This window comes from Mus caroli, unplaced genomic scaffold (genome assembly GCF_978045245.1).
Source record: "Mus caroli unplaced genomic scaffold, Mus_caroli_1 scaffold_9, whole genome shotgun sequence".
NCBI lineage: Eukaryota > Metazoa > Chordata > Mammalia > Rodentia > Muridae > Mus > Mus caroli.
The window spans coordinates 27730001-27755924 of NW_028227264.1; the positions used below are offsets into that span (position 1 = coordinate 27730001).

Genomic DNA, 25924 nt, shown 5'->3' on the forward strand with positions numbered 1-25924 from the left:
GAGGTGTAAGAAGAGCTGACTAGGAGATGTGGGGATTCTTTGTTATGGCAAAGCAAATCTATTTATCTTCTATGAAAACTGGTGAGCAGTGGAGCTTATGCTTTCGTTCCTCCTCTGCCACTCACACCCCACTTTCTTCACGAGGATGTAAGCACTTGGGAAAATACATCCCTGACACACCCTGGTGTGAGCAAACACTAGAGTCATGTGAGGGCCTGCGAGGAAGGGTTACAGGAAAACTGAACAGAGTTTATCCTCTTCAATAGCAAGTGGGTAGGCAGGGGCCTGAAGTGTTGATAAAGCAGCCTTAGAACAGCTCTGGTTAGTAGGCATGGTTAGAGATGAAGAGAGATTCACTGGCTGCGGCTCCAGACTGGCCACTTGGGGTATACTTTCCTTGACAAGCGAGTCTGTTGACCAGGGCTTGCTTGATGTACTCCTCCAGGGCTGCCTTCAGGTTCTCCTTCCCACCCCAGGCCTTTAGAGTAGAGGCCTGCAGGGCTCGGCCATAGGAGAAAGTCAAGGCCCATGGCTTCAGCAGTGGACACTTGTTGATAGCTTTGAAGTTGATGGATGCCTCTTCCTCACTCTGCCTTCCAGACAGGAAAGTGACCCCAGCAACAACGACAAAGTGCTGTGACCGTTGTCATGGCAATCTCCTCACTGGAGAATTTCTGGGTGCAAGCATGGCCAGGGGTGACCATTTTGGGCTTCAGCAATGTGCCTTCCAGATAGACATGGTGGTTGCTCAGAGCCTTGTAGACAGCCGCAGTACCTTCTCAGTTACATACTGGCATTGCTTCAAGTCATGGTCCCCATCAGGGAGAATTTCAGGCTCCACAATGGGTACAATGCCATTCTGCTGGTAGATGCTGGCATAACGGGCCAGAACATTGGCATTTTTCCATGATGGTAAGGGCTGAGGGAGTATGTTCCCCAGTCTTTAGCATACAGCGCCACTTGGCAAAGTCGGTTCAATCCTTTTTATACTGGGTACAGCATTCAGACAGGCCATCTAGCCCTTGGGTAGTAATCTAGCCATTGGTTCCTGCCAGGGGAAACCACACCCTTATCTACCCCAATTGCCCACAACACCACCCTTGGGCTTGATAACTTGGGGGAAGGGACGCCCATCATCTGTCTTCTGGTACAGTGTCTCATGGAAGAGGATCACACTCCCATCCCCCAATCCCCAATGCAGGGATTCACACAGTCAGAGCAGTCAGCAGCAGCAGGCGGGAGAACTGCCTGTTCCCCTCGGTGTTCGCGTGTGTACCAATGGACTGCAAGCGCTTGGCAATGCTTCCAGTGGACTCATCTGCAGCCAGGATGCCCTTGACGGGAGCCACAATTCGGTGAGCAATGTCAGATAGCTCCTTCTTCTGCTCCGGGGTCAGTGCTGGATATGGGTAGGGCATGGTGCCCGTGGAAGTACTTTCCTGTAGTGTAGTGAAAGAAGCCACAGAGCCTTGTCAGCTCCAAGTCGAGTATATACTAATTTATAATAGGGCTAGACAGGGAGAGATGGACTAGAGAACTCTTGACAATTGTAGATAGACTATGCAGACTGAAGTTCACTTGCCTTACCTAGACAATGGATAGCCGCACTCCAAATTTACATAATGATGTAGAAATAAGTTCAGAGGTTCAAAGGATGCTTTCTGGGTTAAACTTCAAAGAATTAGGAGAAGAAAGAGCAAAGGAAAGTAAGTGAGAGGGGAAAAAAGAACCTATCAGAGTTCAGTTGTCATGGGCAGTTTTACTGAAAGGAACAAAGCAAAGACACATCAGCTAAAAGAACAGAGCAAAGCCAGGAAGCTAGTGAGCAGAGAAGAGGCAGGTTCACAGGCATCACTCTGTAATGGAATACTTCCTATGTGGCCAGCATTCAGCTAAGGACCACTCAGAACCTGTAAACATCTAAAGGGTTGAGACTTTTCCAGAATAGACTAGCAATTGAATCAGTAGACAGGAGAAAGATTGTCCTTATTAATCAGAAGGGATGTGTGTACTTCAACCCATTAAGATTTGGAATAGAATTATTTTAAGATATTAATCATCTCTCTATCTATCTCTCTTTATCTCTCTTGCCATCCCTCTCACCCCTCTCTCTCCCATCCTCCCTCTGTCTACCTGTCTGTCTTTGTCTCTCTCTACCCGTCATCTTCTGCCCTAATACATCACAGCCTTTTCTTTTCAGACCTACAGGCTCAGATATCATTATAGAACTGGATTCCATCATTATCTAATTTACAAGTGGTCTATCAACTTCCACAATATATTAGCCAATTCTTATAGTAAATTTCCTCTTGTTATTCATATAAATATCTATTATCTATCTGTTTGTTTGTCTGTCTATCTATCATCATCTATCTCCCATTAGTCCTGTTTCTCTGGAGAACCCTATCACAATTTTTGTCACTTATCAGAAATTCTTTTCCTTAATTATTGAACTTTAATTCTAACTTCTCATTTCCATCTCTTCCTTTGCTAAATATTATACAAGTTTACTGAATATTTCATCTCACTTACTGATTTGCAGCCCAGCTAAAGTTCTGATCAAGCATATACCACTTTCAGGTTAACATGTATAAACAAATCTACATATAGTCTGCTTGAGAGAATATTACCAAAGACAAAACCCCAGAGTTGCCCTGAATAGCTAGAGCAAGGCTGAGAATTGAATAGTTGGAATAGAGAAGTCTTACTGAAGACCTCTAAAAATGTCCTGTGACAGTATTTTCCCTGTCCAATCATACTAAAATATTAGGGCGGCTGGAGGCCTGTGATTGGATTGGGAAAGGGAATATAGAGCTAAGAGTTGGATAGACAGAGAGCATCTCAGGAGAGAAGGAAGGCCAAGATTGAGGCTGATGGACAGGAAAAAACCTTAACCAGCATGGCATTAAGTAGCCACAGGTAGTTTTGATATCATAAAGGTTAGAATAATTTGGATAATTTGTCTAATTTAGGTGAGCAGCTTTTAACATTGTTAATTGGTTCTGAAATTATTGTATTAGAATATTGTGAATTGAGAATTTATTGATACATAACTGTTTGGTTAATTATAAGTTTCTAGAGTTCTGATTCTACCTGGTTGGTGCCTGTGGCTGACAGTGGGGTGGACGGTCGTTGCGTGGGGCTGGCATGGCAGTGAAAGGAGCTCAGGCACTCCAGCCCCGGCAGATAGTTGGCAGGTAGAGTGTATCCTGGAGGGACCACACCATGCAGGGACAGAGAGTGGCTGGCAGTAGCATGTGAAGTATGCCAGTTCTTTTTAATATTTCCCACAACAATGCACTACAATACTGTAGCACGTAAGTAATGAATTCTGATGCTAATTTATTGATCTATAGTGAGAAAGTTCTCAGTTAATTTAGGATGATAACAAATTATCACACTTGATTAATATTAATAGCCTATTAAAGCACCTGTTATGTTGTGGAAAGTTAAATAGGAACCACTAGAATGTCCCAGGCACTAGGGAAATGAGAGGTTCCTAGCACCTGAAGGGAATGCCATTAGCTGAAATACCCAACAGAGGGGAGATAGAAACTGAAGCAAACACTTCCAATAGATAGGCATGTCCCCCAGTTGAGGGATGGACAACCCACACATCTCAAAAATTTTAACCCAGAATTATTCCTGTCTAAAGGAAACCCAGGGGCAAAAAATGGAGCAGAGACTGAAAGAAAGGTCATCCAGAGAATTCCCACCTTGGGATCCATCCCACATGCAGACATCAAACCCCAACACTATTGCTGAAATGCTCACAGACAGGATCCTAGTATGGCTGTCCTCTGAGAGGCTCAGCCAGCACCTGACTAAGACAGATGCAGATATTCACAGCCAACCATCGGACTGAGCCCGCGGACTACAGTAGACAAGTTTGGGGAAGGAATGTAGGAGCTGAAGGGGATTTAACCCCAAAGGAAGAAAAACAGTATCAAATAACCTGACTACCCAGAGCTCCTAGGGACTAAACCACCACCAAAGAGTACACATGTAGGTACCTATGGCTCCAGCAACCTGTGCATCAGAAGATGGCCTTATCTGGCAATAATGGGAGGGGAGACATTTAGTCCTATGGAGGTTTGTTGCCCCACGGTAGGAGATGCTAGAGGGGTGAAGAGGGAGTTGTTGGTGGATGGGTGATCACTTTCTTAGAGACAAAGGTGAGGGAGGATGGGATGGGGGTGGTTATGGAGGGGAGACTGGAAAGGGGGACATTTGAAATGTTAATAACCAATTAATAAAAAGAAGACAAGTTTTATACTATAGCCAAAAAAAGTAAAAGAGCTAGTCACAAGTTCATGATGGACATAGCCCTATTTAACTGTTACAAAGTTCAGGAAAAGTACAGGAGGTAGCGCCTCACTGCTTACATTGAACAGAACACTTGCTGATCCCTCCCCTGGTTTGTATCTAAATTACAGAGAAAAGGAAATAAAACAGATATTTCTAATACTAATTAGTTTGGGTTATGTAAACATTTAATGCTTGCTTGTAATTTAAATACACAAAGATTCAAATCTATGGTCCTTATTTTAGGGGAGAGAACTTAACCACATATCAGTGCGAATTTTCTCTACTAAACTTCCTGACTCCCAGTTTATGCACCATTCTCAGTGATGTACCAGATGGCTTATACTGTGCTCAGGAGAGTAAGATAGCACTACCACTAATTCCAACTCATTCCATGTGGAAGATCTCTAGACATTTCAAATAATGACACACAGATTGTGCAGGTACCCTCCACACAGTGTTTATTGTACAACAAAAACTGGCAAAAAAAAAAAAAACTGCTCAGTGTTATCTATGTAAGATCAGTGTACATAGACCCCTGGGTTACTCAGGAGACAAAAAAGTTCCAGAACAATGAGAAGCAGTGTTACTCCTTTCATGGATAGCTCTAACAACATTTTGATAAATCCACATTTAATTATAAACTGTTGATGCAGCATCATGCATCCCTAAGCACTGGGCATCTCTAAGTTCCTTGTTAGAGTTGTGTAATACTAATTTCCCAAGTGTTCTTATCTATCTGAGCTTATGTTGTTACAACTTGGTCCCTCAGTCAAGGAGTTCTGAGAAGACCTTGTCTAGCAGTTTCCAGGTCTAGCAAGAAATGCTGATATGAAGAAGAGTCTCTGTGTTTCCTACATTTCAGGCTAGAACTTAGGAGGAAGAAAAAAAATGAACAGGCTAAGATTAGAGTCTCTTTGAGTGATCAGAACTCTGGCTCTGATGATGGCATCAGTTACACATAAACGTCTATCTGTGTTCGTCTCATTTTCTACAGAGACTGGCTTAGTTAAGACATCAGAAAGCTCTGCCTGCACACAGTATCACAAGCTATCAACAGCCAGCTTCCTTATTTCTCCTTCTGCCCCTTGGCTCGGTCTCTTCTTCCTCTGTTCAATTATAACACAGACTTGGGCTCACTGCATAGTTCAATTTTAAACATGCTAGCACACTCTGCTGTACAGTGGCAACATCACAGCATAATTAGCTGCACCTCGCCACCTCTGACACTGCTCTGCATCACGACACAGCTGTCCGTGCCAGATGACTAACTTGGAGTTTATGCGTATTCTTCCTTTAGTCTTGGCAACGACTCATCAGTTCCTTTTTTTCCCTCACAAAATGATCATGAATTACAAGTATGTCCAACATTATTTTCTGGAAAGTTTTCCAATGTGATTCTTTAGCACTACAGAGGTGATCTGGAATACTTGTGCCTCTATGTGTACCTAATATATTTTGTCTTCTGAATATGATATATTACCCACCAACCAAAATTCCAGTTTTAATAAATAACCTGGTTTTTCTCTACCTCACAAAAACTCACTGGAGCACTTGTTAGTAGAAGCATATCATAGTTCTGGTACTTTAACTTAAAATGATCTAATAAAAATAGAAAAAAGTATCATTTTTAAAATCTCAACATATAAACAGTAATATCTTTCAAGTTTTACCTGCCAAGACTATGAAAAGAAAGGCAGCCTTATCTGTTGATGATATTTGGCAAAAATGAGTAACTCATTCAGAAAATCTACTGAATTTTGTATGTTTAATATGAATTGATATCAGAAAATAACTTAATTGAAGAATGAATTAAGGTCATTCAAAGGCATGGAGCACCTTGAGTCTTCCTTCTTGCTTCTATACATTGTATAGAGGAATGAAAAGTTAAAAAATGGCATGAGAGGTGGCAAGCTGATATGGAACATCATTTGTCCTCCCTATGAGATACTGTTCCTAGATCCGAATGAACAATATTTTTGTTTAAGGATCTTGTCATAGAACAGAGTACAATGGCATCCCTCCAACATGAAGTAACCATATACAGAACAATGGCATGTCTGTGTTTTATACTGAATGATTTCAACAGTGGACCAAAAAATGCAAACCCCAATCTACTGACCCAGTAAACAGAAATGTTAATTGTATTGTACTTATTGATTCTTATTACATCAAGGACCACCAGTGGCCAGTGGACTTGCTGTGGATACTAGTAAGGACTTCTGCTGTGGAGGTGTCTGTGCCAGGCAGGACCAATTTCAGCTGAATACAGTCATGGTCCACTTCTTCCCCCTTTATTTGTAGCATGACAACATCATTTCCATTTTCTCAGTTTCTTTATGAATGAAAAGTGCAGCATTAAAGAATAACTTCTAAATTTGAAATACTAATGCAAGTGTAACAAATTTACCATGATGTCCTCAAAGTTACATTATTGGAATTGATAGAATTAAGGATGCTAAGAAAACCAACAAAACAAAATCTAAATTTCAAGTTACTTATAATCAAAAGAGGCAATAGGAATGACAGTAATACTTAACCTGTATTTAAAAATATGTACCTATGTGTGTATATTTGTGTGTTTAACATGATCCCTGGCTATATTATTTACATGCATAAAGTTGTTAAATAACAAAACTAATTTTTAAAATCAAACTAAGCCCTTTTCTCTGCAGTCCAAATGAGTCCTCTAAAGCAGTCTATTAGACTGAGAGGAGGTTAATCATTTCTATTTGTTCCCAGTTTGATGAAATTAAATAGCTGCCTTTTTTTCAATTCTGTGAACATACAGGTTTTAATTGAAATATTTAAATTAAGCAACTGAAAAGACCCATCCAAGCTAATGCTGAGAATATCTCACACTTGAAGCAATCAGAATATAGCTTACTGTCCACAAAATAATTATAAACTTCTTAAATCACAGGATTTACTCTTGACCATAAAACTGAACCCAATATAGATAATCCTCAAAGAATAACAATTCTGGTCTGATATCCCAGAAAGAATGCCACCTACTGACAGAGGAGATGACCAAGTTTAGTGGAAGTTATATAGTTCTAAAAATACCAATCTTTCTTTACATGTATAGAATACATTTTGATAAGAATCTTGACCCCCCCCCCAGACAAATTGAACCATGAAAAATCAGCTCCTTGAGAGCTCCTGTCAGAGGCCAGTGATGGAGGGATCCTTGCAAATTCTTAATCGGTCTTTCTTTTTTTTTTTTCAGAGTGGGACAATATAGCTCTGCTGAAAGGAAGGTCGAGTTGCTGAACCCCCACAGTAGGTAACCCAGAAAGCAATCAAGCAAAGCTGGCAGGGAATAGACTCCAGCTGAAATATGCAGTGAGGTCTTTTCTCTCCCTCTGCAGGTACCACAGAGAAAAGGGGATTCTCAGGACTCTGGCTTAATTTCTCTGGCTACCACCCTAATCACATGCATCCCACAATTACTCTCTTCCTTCCTTTCTTCCTCCTTTCTTTCTTTCTTTCTTTCTTTCTTTCTTTCTTTCTTTCTTTCTTTCTTTCTTTCTTTCTTTCCTTCTTCCTTCCTTCCTTCCTTCCTTCCTTCCTTCCTTCCTTCCTTCTCTCTCTCTCTCATGTCCTTTCTTTCTTTCTTTCTTTCTTTCTTTCTTTCTTTCTTTCTTTCTTTCTTTCTTTCTTTCTTTCTTTCTTTCTTCTCCCCTTCTTTTGTCTGAGCTTTGTCCCACAGGCAGAGTGTCTACACAGAGGGTAAGCTAGTTATCCAGTCACGTGAGAGAGCTCCTCGCCTGCACTGTGTTCTCCTATACATTGTTTTAAAATTTCCCCTTTACTTGTTACCCCTCCCATTCCTACTATTAAAGAATATTTACTTTAGATTCTTTCCCAGCTAACACTGAGTTAAGCGAATTGCTTCATTTAATGAGATGCCTGTGTAGAAAAGCCTAGGAAGTCTATGAACCTAAACTGAATTAATACACACATAACTACAGACATCCCAGATAAAAGCCAGGATACCATAGAAGAATGCCCAAGGCAGCCTCCCAAGGTAGCAGTGACCAGGCTCCAACTTTTATATTTTCACAGGTGAGTCATTTGTAACTCTTTCCCTGCTCTGAGAACATGATGGCTTTCCATATCAGTATATGTCTGTCTAGTCTCCATAACTGTGCTTCTTAAGAAATCTCTAATCCAACTAGTCAAGAATTGGTAACAAGAATAAATGTCTATAACTGTAAACTTTGGAGAAACAGGGAATCTATGCCCTTCCTTCCAACCTTGGTTATCTTTCCATTGTGCCATAAATATTTGTCTGTCTTTCTAAGTCCATAAAGAGTCTGACAAAATAAATATTCAAAGGGCCTTGCTTGGAAAGTCATAGATATCTCTTGGTGTGTAAATCCCAGATTCGTTGGTTTCTAGTTCTGGAGCATCTGGAGGCATTGTGGAGGCAGTTTATGGTTGCCCTGGAGGTGCAAAACACCTCCAACCATGCAGAGGTGACCCCATCAGTAAAGTGTTAATTGGCGCTGAAGGGAGCCTCTTCTGGTCAATCCAGATGGAGAAGCAGATTTATCTTCCTAGATTGAAAATACCTCAAAAATGCCAAACCACCCTCTGAGAAGAATGGGATAGACGCTAGGCAGTAACAGATTGTCAATATAGTGAAAGGTTAAAGAGCAATCAAATGGCTTGTACTCCCCATTAACAATAATGAACAAAGCCAGGCTGTTCTCAAAGCACAAACGCAATTTAACTTTTGTTTTGCTTAATTTTGAAAGATAACTTAAATGTCCATTTCAGTCCTTTTGGGCTATGACCAAAGTACTAGAATATTTGCAGTACATTTAAGGATTGCAAATAAATCAGAAAGAAGGGTGGTGTGCATGTAGAGTGTAATTAACATTAGAACCTGTAAGTAGGAATCTCCTCTTTCAGAATGTGGGTGTGCCTCAGGAAGAGCTAGCAAAGTGTGTAGACTCTTCTCTTCTAAAAGCATGCCGAGAACCAGTGACTGGTTGTGTCTCAACTCTATATATGCTAATTTCTCATTCAATACCTACATGCTCAGGTGTGGTGAATTTTATCAGAAGTTTGCCTCATCATACAATTATAAACAAAATGTGAGTTAAACAAATAAATAATAATAAATAACAAAGTGTGGGAAGTAGTTCTTGTTGACTACACAGAAATTGCAGCCCTGGGATTTAAATAAGCAGAAAGTATGTACCTTGTCGAAATTTGAAAATACATTTTCCACTGAGAGCTATGTAAGCTGGTCATTGTGGCAGAAGCTTAACGGTAACAATTGTAACTATGATTTGTTTTTCTTCAGTCCCTGGACTTGGCGTCTTCTGCATATTGTTGCAATCTCTACCTTCACAGTCACTCTGCACAGTTGTGATTAATAATTGTATGTAACTACCTAAGTCTCTATAGGAGATACACTCAAAATAATATGATTTCAATGTTGGTGTTTTAAAATAATGTGTTCGTTCTTCTGGATTACAGAGTAACATAATTTATGAAAGCATTTTAATTGTCTGCTGTTAATTTTTTATTCATATATTTTTAACTTATTTTTAACTGATTCAGTAATAAACACAAAATATATATCATTATACATGATGTTTTCAATAGTTTATATTTTACCATGCTTAAGTCATATATGTGTGTACATATATGATGTGTATCATATGCATACACATACACATGTACATCACATGCACATATACATACATATCATATATATATATATCCTCAAGCATTTATCATTTTTCTGTGGGAAAAAATTTTCAAAATTATTTCAAAAATGTTGAGGGTGTGTGTGTGTTAATGTGTATATGTGTGCACACACAAAAATCACCTAATGATTTTGGTACCAGATCTGGAGTCTGCATTTGTTGTCATCTATTTTCCCCTTATGTAAACATATGTTTAACATCTAGTTGCATGCTTTATATAATGCAATACCTGCTCCAAAATTATGAACTATGAAATCTTACAAATTATACATAGATATCCAAAATGATAAATGCTTGGATTTATATATCCAAAAGCATTTAGTATTTTTTCTGTGGTAAAAACATTTGAAAGTGCTATTCTTCTACATTTCTGAAATATTATCTATAGTCATTCTACTGTGCAATAACACACTAAAATGTAATTCCTCCATCTCACTTTATTTTAACACCAGATTGAACATGTGAAAAAGAAGCCACAAGCTTAATCTTTACTTAGGCGACCTGTGAACAATACTAACAATAGAGGGACCTACAGTGGGTTCTTGGAGACAGATGGGATCAGCTAAAACAAAGAGAATAAGACAAGTTGGGACACAAAACCGCTCCTATCCTCTTGACCCTTTGATGTTCTCTGTGCCCCAGCCTGGATTTCCACAATGAAAGGGCCAGCATAATCATGTCTGCTACTGCTACTTCAATATGCTTAAGGCAAACTGGCAAGGACATTTTTTCTCACCTTTTTGGCTATTCCATTGAATAAACGTTGCTTGGGGGAAAGCTCGTGTTTGAAAAAAATATGAACACTTGATTACTAGGTAAAGCTCACTCATTCTGTTTCCTTGGAGGTAAAAATTAAACATGCTTGCTTGGTTGTTTATTTCCTTACTAAATTATCTCAGAAAAATACCTAATGGGTGCAGAATCAGATCTAAGCATGCTGCATCCAAACTCCCCTTGTATAAATACACAATCAATATCTAGTTGCATGTTTCATATAATGTGATACTAGTTTCAAATTTTCCATATGAACTATGGAATTTTTCAAAAATAACTGAATAACATAGACAATATCCATATATAATTGGTAATGTCTTTTGCAGGGGGTTTAGACAAGTTGAATCTAGTTTTCTCAGTGAAACAAATGAAATCTGCCAGTTTTTATCTCTTTTATCACAGGTTGGATCATAAAAAATAAGGCAGAATCATAAAAAATGTTTTAGTATTTCTGATATTTTTCTACAATTAAAGAGGTTGACCATGAGCAATCACAAAGCCAAAATAAATAAATAACATTATGTACTAGAGGCAAAACTCATAGTACTTTGTTGCAATGTACAGTATTTACTTCACTAAGTTCTTATGTCTTTATGTAGAAATATAGCAGGAGATGAAGATAAGCCTTCATTTCAGAAGGACAATTTGGAGAAGGCTCATAGTAGTCACTGAAGATGGTTTCCACCCCATGCAGGAGCTACTGACAACATTGTAAAATCCAGCTCTGAGCCTAGAAGTTCATGCTTATGATCCCAGCATTCCAGAGACAGAGCGGGAGTAAAACAAGCTCTAGGTCAGTCTAGTAGACATACCAAAACCCTCTCCTTCAAAAGAATAATAGAAAACCAGCAGCAAAAACAAAGTGAACAAGTTCTGGGGTGGGAAAAGATAATCCATTCAGGGACTGAAGGAATTAATGCTGGTAAAGTTCCCAGACTGAAAGCACTGGCTACTTTCCTCATAATATGTCAGAAACCCCCATGGGGAAAACAAAATGAGGAAGAAAAGCTGGCCTATGGCTTAGGATTTCAAGCAGGGATGAGACCCAAAAATAATAGGGAATATAAATGTATTCTACTCAAGAATATTGCACAGAAGAATGAGTTATGTCTTTATATTGAAATGAAAGGCAGATAGATTGAATGTTAAATATAGTCTATGAAAATTTGGAGTTTTAAAGACAAAACATTAATGCCTGGCCATCAACAAAAATACATATTCCAAGACATAGACCATGATAGGTTGCCAAATTTAATTTGTGACAACTTGAATTATAATTAGCTAGCCTCATACGTACAACAAGAAACAAGATGAAAACAGTGGAATTACAAGTATTAATTAGGAAATACAACTCAGAAATTCTATGCATATGCTATTATTCAAACATAAATGCAAATGCTTTCATATATGAGAATACACAAATTACAGGTTTTATAATTTCTTAATAAATAATGTATAAGAAAATAGAATTAAGTTAGCCAAGAACACTACATAGAAAAAGTAACTGTAAGTTGAATAGCAGAATGAATGAAAATTAAAGCTGTATAACATAGTAACCATGCTAGTGGCGTTAAGGGGCACATTGTTAAGGGAATGGGACGTAATAGGTTTGGGAAGTTGGCTTATTTCCTTTTGTGTGTTTGATTAATAAAAGAAGGTCAAAATAACACTTAAAGTTGACAACTGAAGCAGTAATGGCATACATGTCATTATATTGCCACAGTGCATAGTTCTAAGACAAGTTCTTCCATAGATGATTGATAGGCTTTTTCCATTAATTAATTAATTTATTCACTATGTAAACCTGATCATAGCACCAACTGCTCCTCCAAATCTCTCCCTTACAAGGCTCCTCTCCCTCCCACTTCCCTTTTACCCCTGAGAAGGGTGAGGGCTTTCCTAAGAAATCAATCCACCCTGGCACCTCAAGTCACTATAGGACTAAAAATATCCTCTCCCACTGTGGCCAGACAAAGAAGCACTCTTAGGGGAGCAGGATTCACAGACTGAGAATAGAGTCAGGATAAGCCTGTGTTCCAGTTGTTGGGGTACCTGCATGAAGACCATGCTGTTCATCTGGTGCATATGTTCTTGGTGCTTAGGTCCAGTGCTTGTATGCTCTTTGCTGGTGTTTCAGTCTCTGGGAGCCCTCAATTGTTGTTGGTCTCTTGTGGAATTCCTATACTCTCGGGGTTCCTCTAACTGTCCCCTAACTCTTCCATAAAACTTCAGTTATAGGAATGGCACAAGATGTATAGAAATCACATAGATTGTCACTGTTATACAGTGAAGAGAATTTTAAAACTGTAAAAAGGAATTTCAGTAGAAGAATAAAAACCTCTCGAACAACCTTCTGCTAGAAGCCCACAGGCATACGGAGCAAGCTAAGAATAAGCATCTGTACCCTGAATGTAGTCACTGCCTCTTTTGTAAACAAAGAGTAACAGCACACAGATCCACTCTCCATTACAGCCAGATGCTCTTAGTACCTAAAAGACAGGAGTTAAAGTTTTGATGATGTTTCTAATGTTACTATTTTGTGTATTTAAATTTTCACTGTGACAGTGTTAGGTGCCCTTTAGCTACTTGCCTCTGTTCTAAGTTATTTCTTCAGGAACTAATTATTTTTTCATTAGCCATGTAATTTCCATAGGTTTTGAGTTACTTTCTTCTAGCCCTGTTCTCAGAAGATTTGCTTTTTCTAAAAAGCAATTTAGTAAAACACATTTCCCCCCTTTGGCAACTGAATCTAATGTGTTAGGCGAGAAATCATGGGATGTTTAAAGTGTAAATCTGAAAACCAAGAAAAATAAGTTAATTTACTAAATGGAATAGTCATGAAGAATGAAGGGAGCAAAATTAAATTAAATATAACCTTGGTTGCTACATTACATAATTTATAAGGAAATAGAAATTTGGCTTCAGCAATGGCTTAGCAAATAAAGCACTTGCTGAGCTAGCATAGTGCTAGCTGAAATCCATAATTTAAATTCCCAGATAGAAAATTGGAAGCAACCTGCTATCCCAGTAGGACCTCCATTCTTCCCCACCTCTCCTCACACCTTCATCAGACCTGATAGGTCTGAAACATACAGCTAAGCTTCCCTTCTCTCACCCATCTTTCCTGTTCTCTGAGTCTACTGAGAATACCTCCATTCTCCTGCCACCTCTCTACCTATCTTCATTGGATCTGTGGCTACTGAACCATACAGACTTGCAGATATGGAGCCATAAAGCCCAATGATATCCATCAGAGGCCTGCCACATGAGTATCATCAAGGTCAACCCCCTACCAGTATCTACAATAACAGGAAAATCTGGGGACCAAAGTCATCCAGATGGCTAAAGGCCCTCAAAAGAACACAATCAACAAAAGTCAGAGCAACATGAAACATTTATAGCACAGCTACCATTCAAAGCAAATCCTGGATATCCTAACTCAACTGAAGCACAAGAAAATGACCTTAAATCCAATCTTATAAATATGATAGGTCCCTTTAAAGAGGAACTAATTAATCTTTTAAAGACATATAGGAAAATACAACTAAACAGGTGAAGGAAATAAATACAACTGTGCAAGACTTGAAAGTGGAAATAGAAACAATAAAGGAAAAACAAACTGAGGAAATCCTGAAGATCTAAAATCTAGGCAAAAGAACAGGAACAATAGATGCAAGCATCACCAACAGAATACTTGAGATGGAAGAGAACATCTCAGGAATAGGAAAAAAAAAAACAATAGGAGAAATTGATACATCAGTTAACGAAAATGTTAAATCTAAAAAATTCCTGACACAAAACATGCAGGAAATTGGGATGAAAAGACCTAACTTAAGAATAATAGGAATAGAAGAAGGTGACATGTCCCAGCTCCAAAGCTGAGAAAATATTTTCAACAAAATCATAACAGAAAGATTTCTCAACCTAAAGAAAGAGATGCCTATAAACATATAAGAAGCTTATAGAGCCCCAACTAGACTGGACAAGAGAGGAAAATCCTAGCACATAATAATCAGAACACAAAATCTACAGAACAAAGAAAGAATATTAAAAGCAGTAAGACAAAATAGCCAGGTAACATAAAAATGCATGCCTATAAGCATCATACCCAACTTCTCAACACAGACTCTAAAAGCTATAAGGGCCTGGACAGATATCCTGCAACCTCTAAAAAACCATAGGTCTTAACCTAAACTACTATACCCAACAAAACTATCAATCACCATAAAGGGATAAAATAAGGCATTTCAAAACAAAAGCAAATTTAAACAATATTTATCCACAAACTCAGCCCTATAGAAAATACTAAAAGGAAAACTCCAACCCAAGAAAGAAAACAATGAAGAAAACACAGGAAATAAGTTATTCCATACAAACAAAAACAAGGAAATCACACACAACTCTTTCTCTCTCTCTCTCTCTCTCTCTCTCCTCATACACACACACACACACACACACTCACACACACACGCATACACATGCACACTAACACTAACACTACCAACATCAATAACAGGAAATAAGTCACTAGCAAATGATATCTCTCAATATCAATGGACTTTATTCCCCAATAAAAAGACACAGGCTAACAGAATGAATGCAAAAACAGAATTCATCATTCTTGTGCACATAAGATAGACCTCAGCCAAAAAGATAGACATTATCTCAGAGTAAAGGGCTGGCAAAAAATATTTCAGGCAAATGGACCCAAGAAGCAAGCTGAAGTAGCCATCCAAATATTTCATAAAATAGATGTTCTTTTGTTGTTGTTGATATTAGTTTTTTTTAAATTTTAATTGGTTATTTTATTTATTTTCATTTCAAATGTTATTCCCTTTGCCAGTTTCCCCTCCAAAACCACCCTATCCCACTCCCTCTATCCCCTATTCCTATGAGGGTACTCGCCCACTGACCTACCCACTCCTGCCTCACTTAGCATTCTCATAGGCTGGGGCATCAAGCTTTCACAGGACCAAGGCCCTTCCCACCCAATGATGCCAGATAAGGCCGTCTTCTATTACATATGCAGATGGAAACATGGGTCCCTCCATGTGTATTCTTTGGTTGGTAGTTTAGTCCCTGGGAGCTTTGGGGGTCTGGTTGGTTGATATTGTGGTTCTTCCTATGGGGTTACAAACCCCTTCAGCTCCTTCAGTCCTTCCTCTAACTCCTCCATTGTAGTCCCTGTGCTTAGTCCGATAGTTGGCTGCAAGCATCCACACCTGTATTGGTAAGTCTCTGGTATAGCCTCTCAGGAAACATCTTTATCAGACTCCTGTCAGCAAGCACTTCTTGGCATCAGCAATAATGACTGGTTTGGTGGCTGCATATAGGATGGATTCCCAAGTGGGGCAGTCTCTGCATGGACTTTCCTTCAGTCTCTGCTCCACTCTTTGTCCCAGTATTTCCTTTAGACAGAAGCAATTATGGGCTAAAATTTTGAGAAGGGTGGGTGGCCCTATCCCTCAACTGGGAATCATGCCTAACTTCTGGATATGGACTCAACAGGTTCTCTCTCCTCTTTGTTGGATATTTCAGCTAAGGTCATCCCTATTGGGTCCTGGGAGCCTCTTGCTTTCCTGGCATCTGGGACTTTCTGTTGACTACGCCTCCCAGTTCCCTATGCCCCCATTGCTACACACCTCTGTTCAATTTCATGACCCTCTGTGCATTACCCTCCATCTCCTCCCATACTTGATCCTGCCCCCTTTTGTTTCCTCTCCCCCTCCTCTCTTCCTCCTAAGTACCTCCAACCCTCTAACTCCCATGATTATTTTATCCCTTCTTCTAAATAGGACTGAAGCATCCATACTTTGGTCTTCCTTCTTCATAGGTTTCATATGGTCTGTAAGTTGTATCATGGATATTTTCAGCTTTTTTCCTAATATCCACTTATCAGTGAGTACATACCATCTGTGATCTTTTGTGACTGTATTGTCTCCTCAGTATGATATTTTCTAGTTCCATCCATTTACCTGTAGATTTCATGAAGTTATTGTTTTTAATGTCTGAGTAGTACTCCACTGTCAAAATGTACCCCATTTTCTGTATCCATTCAGCTGCTGAGGGACATGTGGGTTGTTTCTACTTTCAACCAAAGTTAATCAAAAGAGACAGGGAAGTACACTTTATACTCATTAAGTGAAAAAATCTATCAAAATGATATTTCAATTCTGAACATTTATGCCCCAACACAAGGGCACCCACATTTGTAAAAGAAGCATTTCCAAGCTTAAATCACACATCAACATCCACACATTAACAGTGGGAGACTTCAACACCCCTCTCTCACCAATTGATAGGATAACCAGACAAAAACTAAACAAAGAAACAATGAAACTAATAGACATTAGTGGAAATGGAAATAGATCACAATCAAATGGAAATAACAGACATCTATAGAATATTTCACACAAACACAAAAGAATACACCTTCTTCTCAGAACTTCATATAGTCATTCACAAAATAATCCTCAACAGATACAAGACAATTGAAATAATGCCTTGTATCGTATCATATCATCCTGGATTAAAGCTGCACTTCAACAACACCAGAAGTACAGGAAAGCCTACACACTCTTGAAAACTAAAGTCTCTATTCAACGATCTCTGTGTCAGAGAAGAAATAAAGAAAGAAATTAAAGACTTTCTAGAATTCAATGAAAATGAATTCACAACATACCCAAATTTACAGGACACAATGAAAGCATTGGTAAGAGGAAAGTTCATAACACTGCCTCCATCAAGAAATTGGAAATTTAGAAATCCGGCCTACATAGGGCCACAAGCCTCATCCGGTCAGAAAAGCACCAGGGCAGCTAGGGCGCAGGGTCTGCTGACACTCGCCAGCTACCCACAACACCCGCCACAGGATCTTAAGACTTCTGGTGAGTGGAGCACAGCTTCTGCTCCAATCCAATTGCGCACGGGACCTGAGACTGCATTAGTTAGGGAAGCAGAAACCGGCCTGAGTAGGGCCACAGGCCTCATCCAGCCGGATCAGCGCCAGGGTAGCTGGAGAGCAGGGTTGCCTGACACCTGCCAGCTACCCACGACCCCCGCCGCAGGATTTTGGGACTGCTGGTGAGTGGAACACAGCTTCTGCTCCAGTCCAATCACACGGGACCTGAGACTGCTCTGGTTGGGGAGAGAGAAATCCGGCCTACATAGGGCCACAAGCCTCATCCAGTCAGAAAAGCACCGGGGCAGCTGGGGCGAAGGGTCTGCTGACACTCGCCAGCTACCCACAACACCCGCCACAGGATCTTAAGACTTCTGGTGAGTGGAACACAGCTTCTGCTCCAATCCAATTGCGCGCGGGACCTGAGACTGCATTAGTTAGGGAAGCAGAAACCTGCCTGAGTAGGGCCACAGGCCTCATCCGGCCAGATCAGGGCCGGGGGTAGCTGGAGCACAGGGTTGCCTGACACCCGCCAGCTACCCACGACCCCCGCCGCAGGATTTTGGGACTGCTGGTGAGTGGAACACAGCTTCTGCTCCAATCTTTAAACAGTGACAACAATAACAACTAACCCCAGAGATTACCAGATGGCGAAAGGTAAACGTAATAATCTTACTAACAGAAACCAAGACCACTCACCATCATCAGAACCCAGCACCCCCACTTCGCCCAGTCCAGGGCACCCCAACACACCAGAAAAGCTAGACACGGATCTAAAAGCGTATCTCCTGATGATGATAGAGGACTTCAAGAAGTACTTTAATAACACACTTAAAGAAATGCAGGAGAACAATGCTAAACAGGCAGAAGACACTAAAGAGGAAGCACAAAAATCCCTTAAAGAATTGCAGGAGAACACTGCTAAAGAGTTACAAATCCTTAAAGAAAAACAGGATAACATAATCAAACAGGTAGAAGTCCTTACAGAAAAACAGGAAAACACCTCCAAACAGATGATGGAAATGAACAAAACCATACTAGACCTAAAAAGGGAAGTAGACACAATAAAGAAAACCCAAAATGAGGCAACACTGGAGATAGAAACCCTAGGAAAGAAATCTGGAACCATAGATACGAGCATCAGCAACAGAATACAAGAGATGGAAGAGAGAATCTCAGGTGCAGAAGATGCCATAGAGAACATCGGCACAACAATCAAGGAAAATGTAAAATGCAAAAAGATCCTAACTCAAAACATCCAAGAAATACAGGACACAATGAGAAGACCAAACCTACGGATAATAGGAGTGGATGAGAATGAAGATTTTCAACTCAAAGGACCAGCAAACATCTTCAACAAAATTATAGAAGAAAACTTCCCAAATCTAAAGAAAGAGATGCCCATGAACATACAAGAAGCCTACAGAACTCCAAATAGACTGGACCAGAAAAGAAATACCTCCCGACACATAATAATCAGAACAACAAATGCTCTAAATAAAGATAGAATACTAAAAGCAGTAAGAGAAAAAGGCCAAGTAACATATAAAGGCAAGCCTATCAGAATTACACCAGATTTTTCACCAGAGACTATGAAAGCCAGAAGATCCTGGACGGATGTTATACAGACACTAAAAGAACACAAATTCCAGCCCAGGCTACTATGCCCAGCCAAACTCTCAATTAACATAGATGGAGAAACCAAAGTATTCCACGACAAAACCAAATTCACAAATTATCTCTCCACGAATCCAGCCCTTCAAAGGATAATAACAGAAAAAAAACCAATACAAGGACAGGAACCACGCCCTAGAAACAACAAGAAGGTAATCCCTCAACAAACCTAAAAGAAGACAGCCACAAGAACAAAATGCCAACTTTAACAACAAAAATAACAGGAAACAACAATTACTTTTCCTTAATATCTCTTAATATCAATGGACTCAACTCCCCGATAAAAAGACATAGACTAACAAACTGGCTACACAAACAAGACCCAACATTTTGCTGCTTACAGGAAACTCATCTCAGAGAAAAGGATAGACACTACCTCAGAATGAAAGGCTGGAAAACAATTTTCCAAGCAAATGGCATGAAGAAACAAGCTGGAGTAGCCATTCTAATATCTGATAAGATTGAATTCCAACCCAAAGTCATTAAAAAAGACAGGGAGGGACACTTCATACTCATCAAAGGTAAAATCCTCCAAGAGGAACTATCAATCCTGAATATCTATGCTCCAAATACAAAGGCAGCCACATTCATTAAAGAAACTTTAGTAAAGCTCAAAGCACACATTGCACCTCATACAATAATAGTGGGAGACTTCAACACAACACTTTCACCAATGGACAGATCATGGAAACAGAAACTAAACAGGGACACAGAGAAACTAAGAGAAATTATGAATCAAATGGATCTGGCAGATATCTACAGAACATTCTATCCTAAAACAAAAGGATATACCTTCTTCTCAGCACCTCATGGTACCTTCTCCAAAATTGACCACATAATTGGTCACAAAACAGGCCTCAACAGATACAAAAATATTGAAATTGTCCCATGCATCCTATCAGATCACCATGGACTAAGGCTGATCTTCAATAACAAAATAAATAATAGAAAGCCAACCTTCACGTGGAAACTGAACAACACTCTTCTCAATGATACCTTGGTCAAGGAAGGAATAAAGAAAGAAATTAAGGACTTTTTAGAGTTCAATGAAAATGAAGCCACAACATACCCAAACTTATGGGACACAATGAAAGCATTTCTAAGAGGAAAACTCATAGCTCTGAGTGCCTCCAAAAGGAAACTAGAGAGAGCACACATTAGCAGCTTGACAACACACCTAAAAGCACTAGAACAAAAGGAAGCAAATTCACCCAAGAGGAGTAGACGGCAGGAAATAATCAAACTCAGGGGCGAAATCAACCAAGTGGAAACAAGAAAAACTATTCAAAGAATCAACCAATCAAGGAGCTGGTTCTTTGAGAAAATCAACAAGATAGATAAACCCTTAGCCAGACTCACTAGAGGGCACAGGGAAAGCATCCTAATTAACAAAATCAAAAATGAAAAAGGAGACATAACAACAGATCCTGAAGACATCCAAAACACCATCAGATCCTTCTACCAAAGGCTATACTCAACAAAACTGGAGAACCTGGATGAAATGGAGAAGTTCCTAGACAGATACCAGGTACCAAAGTTGAATCAAGATCAGGTTAATGATCTAAACAGCCCTATATCCCCCAAAGAAATAGAAGCAGTCATTAATAGTCTCCCAACTAAAAAAAGCCCAGGACCAGATGGGTTTAGTGCAGAGTTCTATCAGACCTTCAAAGGAGATCTAATCCCAGTTCTTCACAAACTATTCCACAAAATAGAAACAGAAGGTACTCTACCCAACTCATTCTATGAAGCCACAATTACTCTGATACCTAAACCACAAAAAGACCCAACAAAGATAGAAAACTTCAGACCAATATCCCTTATGAATATTGATGCAAAAATCCTCAATAAAGTTCTTGCTAACCGAATCCAAGAACACATCAAAACAATCATCCATCCTGACCAAGTAGGATTCATCCCAGGGATGCAGGGATGGTTCAATATACGGAAATCCATCAACGTAATCCAGTATATAAACAAACTCAAAGACAAAAACCACATGGTCATCTCGTTAGATGCGGAAAAAGCATTTGACAAGATCCAACACCCATTCATGATAAAAGTCTTGGAAAGATCAGGAATTCAAGGCCCATACCTAAACATGATAAAAGCAATCTACAGCAAACCAGTAGCCAACATCAAAGTAAATGGTGAGAAGCTGGAAGCAATCCCTCTAAAATCAGGGACTAGACAAGGCTGTCCACTTTCTCCATACCTATTCAACATTGTACTTGAAGTCCTAGCCAGAGCAATTCGACAACAAAAGGATATCAAAGGGATACAAATTGGAAAAGATGAAGTCAAAATATCACTTTTTGCAGATGATGTGATAGTATATATAAGTGACCCTAAAAATTCCACCAGAGAACTCCTAAGCCTGATAAAAAGCTTCAGTGAAGTAGCTGGATATAAAATTAACTCAAACAAATCAATGGCCTTTCTCTACACAAAGAATAAACAGGCTGAGAAAGAAATTAGGGAAACAACACCCTTCTCAATAGTCACAAATAATATAAAATATCTTGGCGTGACTCTAACTAAGGAAGTGAAAGATCTGTATAATAAAAACTTCAAGTCTCTGAAGAAAGAAATTATAGAAGATCTCAGAAGATGGAAAGATCTCCCATGCTCATGGATTGGCAGGATCAACATTGTAAAAATGGCTATCTTGCCAAAAGCAATCTACAGATTCAATGCAATCCCCATCAAAATTCCAAATCAATTCTTCAACGAATTAGAAAGTGCAATCTGCAAATTCATCTGGAGTAACAAAAAACCTAGGATAGCAAAAACTCTTCTCAAGGATAAAAGAACCTCTGGTGGAATCACCATGCCGGACCTAAAGCTCTACTACAGAGCAATTGTGATAAAAACTGCATAGTACTGGTATAGTGACAGACAAATAGACCAATGGAATAGAATTGAAGACCCAGAAATGAACCCACACACGTATGGTCACTTGATCTTCGACAAGGGAGCTAAAAACATCCAGTGGAAGAAAGACAGCATTTTCAACAAATGGTGCTGGCACAACTGGTTGTTAACATGTAGAAGAATGTGAATCGATCTATTCCTATCTCCTTGTACTAAGATCAAGTCTAAGTGGATCAAGGAACTTCATATAAAACCAGAGACACTGAAACTTATAGAGGAGAAAGTGGGGAAAAGCCTAGAAGATATGGGCACAGGGGAAAAATTCCTGAATAGAACAGTAATGGCTTGTGCTGTAAGATTGAGAATTGACAAGTGGGACCTCATGAAACTACAAAGCTTCTGCAAGGCTAAAGACACCATCAATAAGACAAAAAAACCACCAACAGATTGGGAAAGGATCTTCACCTATCCTAAATCAGATAAGGGACTACTATCCAATATATATAAAGAACTCAAGAAGGTGGACTCCAGAAAGTCAAATAACCCCATTAAAAAATGGGGCTCAGAACTGAACAAAGAATTCTCACCTGAGGAATACCGAATGGCAGAAAAACACCTGAAAAAATGTTCAACATCCTTAATCATCAGGGAAATGCAAATCAAAACAACCCTGAGATTCCACCTCACACCAGTCAGAATGGCTAAGATCAAAAATTCAGGTGACAGCAGATGCTGGCGAGGATGTGGAGAAAGAGGAACACTCCTCCATTGTTGGTGGGATTGCAAGCTTGTACAACCACTCTGGAAATCAGTCTGTCGGATCCTCAGAAAATTGGACATAGTACTACCGGAGGATCCAGCAATACCTCTCCTGGGCATATATCCAGAAGATGTCCCAACCGGTAAGAAGGACACATGCTCCACTATGTTCATAGCAGCCCTATTTATAATAGCCAGAAGCTGGAAAGAACCCAGATGTCCCTCAACAGAGGAATGGATACAGAAATTATGGTACATTTACACAATGGAGTACTACTCAGCTATTAAAAAGAATGAATTTATGAAATTCCTAGCCAAATGGATGGACCTGGAGGGCATCATCTTGAGTGAGGTAACACAATCACAAAGGAACTCACACAATATGTATTCACTGATAAGTGGATATTAGCCCAAAACTTAGGATACCCAAGATATAAGATATAATTTGCTAAACGCATGAAACTCAAGAAGAATGAAGACCAAAGTGTGGACACTGTGCACCTTCTTAGAATTAGGAACAAAACACCCAGGGAAGGAGTTACAGAGACAAAGTTCGTAGCTGTGATGAAAGGATGGACCATTTAGAGACTGCCGTATCCAGGGATCCATCCCATAATCAGCTTCTAAACGCTGACACCATTGCATACACTAGCAAGATTTTGCTGAAAGGACCCAAATATAGCTGTCTCTTGTGAGACGATGCCGGGGCCTAGCAAACACAGGAGTGGATGTTCACAGTCAGCTATTCGATGTATCACAGGGCTCCCAATGGAGAAGCTAGAGAAAGTACCCAAGGAGCTAAAGGGATCTGCAACCCTATTGTTGGAACAACATGATGTACTAACCAGAACCCTGGAGCTCTTGTCTCTAGCTGCATATGTATCAAAATATGGCCTAGTCGGCCATCAATGGAAAGAGAGGCCCATTGGACTTGCAAACTTTATATGCCCCAATATAGGGGAATGCCAGGGCCAAAAGAATGGGAATGGGTGGGTAGGGAAGTGGGGGGCGCTATGGGGGACTTTTGGGATAGCATTGGAAATGTAATTGAGGAAAATATGTAATAAAAATATTAAAAATCAAAAAAAAAAAGAAATTGGAAATTTCTCATATCAGAAATTTAAAACTACAAAGTGAAAGCTCTCATTCAAAAGAGGAGTAGAAGGTAGGAAATAATATAAAAAATAAATAAGGGCTGAAATCAATTGGTTAGAAACAAAGAAAACCATCTAAAGACTCAATGGAACAAAGACCTGGTTCTTTGAGAAAAATCAACAAGATAGATAAACCCTTAGCCAATCTAACCACAAGGCCAAGATACACTATCCAAATAAACAAAATCAGAACTGGAAATAGAGACATAACAACAGATTCTGAGAAAATTCAAAGAATCATTCAGTCTTACTTCAAAAGCCTGGACTCCAGAAAATTGGAAAATCTTAATGAAATGACAATTTTATAGGCAGATACTACTTAGTAAAGTTAAATAAAAATCAGATACACTATTTTAAAAGCCCTAGAGCCCCAAAGAAGTGGGAAGAGTCAATAAAAGTCACCCCCCCCAAAAAAAACAGGGCCAGATGGTTTTAGCATGCAATTCTTGCTAATACCAATACTTCTCAAACTATTCCACACTGCTAAAATCATTCTGAGATCACAGTTACACTGATGCCTAAACCACACAAAAACTCAACAAAGAAGAACTTCAGACCAATTTCTCTTAGGAATATAAATGCAAAAAATACTCAATAAAATACTCACAAACTGAATCCAGGAGCAAATCAAAAACATAATCCATCATGATCAAATAGACTTCATCCCAGGAATGTAGGGATGATTCAAGATATGAAAATCCATCAACACAATCCACCATATGAACAAACTGAAAGAAATAAATCACATGATCATCTAATTAGATGGAGAAAAAGCCTTTGACAAAATCCAACACTCCTTCATGTTAAAAGTATTAGCGAGACCAGGGATACCTGCACATAGGCAATATACAGCAAGAAAATAACCAACATCGAGCTAGAAGGAGAGAAACTTAAAGCAATTCTACTAAAATCGGGGACAAGTCAAGGCTTCACTTTCTTTTCCTATCTATTCAATATAGTACTTGAAGTTGTAGCCAGAGCAATAAGACAAATAAAGGAGATCAAGTGGATACAACTTCGAAAATTAGTCAAAGAATTGCTATTTGCAGATGATATAATATTACACAAAAGCGATCCCAAAAACTTTACCAGAGAACTGCTATAGCTGATAACCTCAGCAAAGTGGCTAGATACAAAAATTAACTAAAAGAAATTAGTAGCCCTCCTTTACACAAATGTTAAACTGGCTCAGAAAAAAATTAGGGAAACAAAACCCTTTACAAGAGCCATGCATAATATAAAATATATTGGTATAACTAGCCAGCAGGGGAAAGATCTGTATGACAAGAACTCCAAGCCTCTGAAGAATGAAAATAAAGAAAATATCAGAAAATGGAAAGATCCCTCATGCTCATGGACAGGCAGGATTAACATACTGAAAACTTCAATCTTTCCAAAAGAAATATACAGATTCAGTGCAATCCCCATCAAAATTCCAACACAATTTTTAATAGAACTTGAAAGAGTAATTCTCAAGTTGATCAAAGTAATCAAATCAAAGACCCAGAAATGAACCCATACACCAATGGATACTTAATAATGAAGCCAAATCATACAATGGAAAAAAGAAAGTATCTTCAACAAAAGGTGCTGGTCTAACTGGATATCTACATGTAGAAGAATGAAAATAGATCCATGTTTATCACCCTGAACAAAACTCAAGTCCAAGTGGATCAATGACCTCAACATAAAACAGGATACACTAAATCTCATATAAGAAAAAGTGAGAAATACCCTTGAATGTATTGGTACAGGTG

General features: G+C 39.1%; 1 pseudogene; it reads right to left on the bottom strand.

Annotated features, from left to right (window-relative positions):
• Positions 1–322: 322 nt before the first annotated feature.
• Positions 323–1418, bottom strand: LOC110303740 (fructose-bisphosphate aldolase A pseudogene; annotated as a pseudogene).
• Positions 1419–25924: the final 24506 nt, after the last annotated feature.